The sequence below is a fragment of the Propithecus coquereli genome, unplaced genomic scaffold (assembly GCF_000956105.1).
Source record: "Propithecus coquereli isolate 6110/MARCELLA unplaced genomic scaffold, Pcoq_1.0 Scaffold517, whole genome shotgun sequence".
NCBI classification, from domain to species: Eukaryota; Metazoa; Chordata; class Mammalia; order Primates; family Indriidae; genus Propithecus; species Propithecus coquereli.
The window spans coordinates 624,861-626,208 of NW_012151030.1; positions in this window are offsets into that span (position 1 = coordinate 624,861).

Here is a 1,348-nt window from a genome sequence, read left to right on the forward strand (position 1 = left end):
TAGTTTATTCTCTTAGGTCTCTTGCAGTGCTAGTCTGCTGTGATTCTGTTTCTTTTTGCTTTTTCATTGTGTCTCATAAAAAGTAAGTTTCTTTGTTTTTAGATTTTTCATATTTCTATTCAAAACTACCCTTCTTGGGTTTTCTTCTCCATTTCACAAGTCTGGGAAAGTTCATATGGGTTGGGTTTTCCATTTTATTCATATATCCAAATTGTCATCTTCAGAAACAAACTGTAGATCATGAGAATTATGATAGCTGGAATCAGAGAATCGTTGAATACTGCTGAATCTAAGATTATTTATTCCATAGAGCACATTGGTGATACAAAGCTGGAGAGTTTGGTATCTCTTTCCTTGTTGTTAGTGGTGCAGCTACAAATGTTCATCTCTGCCAGAGACATTACTGGTCCTTTGTAAATGAAACATGGGGAAATGTGATGTTCCCTTTTAAAGTTAAGAGCTGATTGTCACTCTTGGTTATTTCAGCAGACTTCTTTGATTGTATAAGCTATTATTGGACACAGTACAGGTTTATTCATCTCTAAGAACAGGAGAAAGAAGGCTTTTTATGTTTGTCTATCACCCTTAAGTCTTATTGAACTTTCTTGTTGGTACTGTTAAGTCTCATTTCCAAAACTTCAATGATAGTTTGGACCTTCTGAAGATGCTTTTTCTTGGGAATGGGATTTGGAAACTGATTGAGAGTCATACTACTGTATAGTACCAAAATAAAATGTTAGTTTTATTTTCATCTAGTATGTATAACCATCCAATGGCAATCCAAGTCCCAGAGGTCAAGCTGAGAAAACATAATTAATTGCCAATATTTTATGTGAAATTCATGTGAAATAATTAAATCAACAAACAGAAGTGAAAATAAAGCATTTTAAGCTATTGGTGGCTGTTACATTAACTGTTATTACATGATTGGTAACAAAGTTTCAAAGGCTCACTAGATTTTTTTTTTTTGTTTTTGAGACAAGAGTCTTTCCCTGTCATCCCAGCTAGAGTGCCGTGGCGTCAGCATAGCTCACTCAAATCACTCAACATAGCAACCTCAAACTCCTGGGCCCAAGTGATCCTCCTGCCTCAGCCTCCCGAGTAGCTGGGACTATAGGCACGCACCACAACACCGGGCTAATTTTTCTATTTTTAGTAAAGATGGGGTCTCCCTCTTGCTCAGGCTGGTCTCCAACTCTTGGCCTCAAGTGATCCTCCCGTCTCAGCCTCTGAGAGTGCTGGAATTACAGGTGTGAACCACCATGCCCAGCCCTATTAGATCTTTGACTCTGTTGCTGCCAGACATTCATGATACTGACTTCCTTTCTATTTTGGAGAGTCTTGTTAA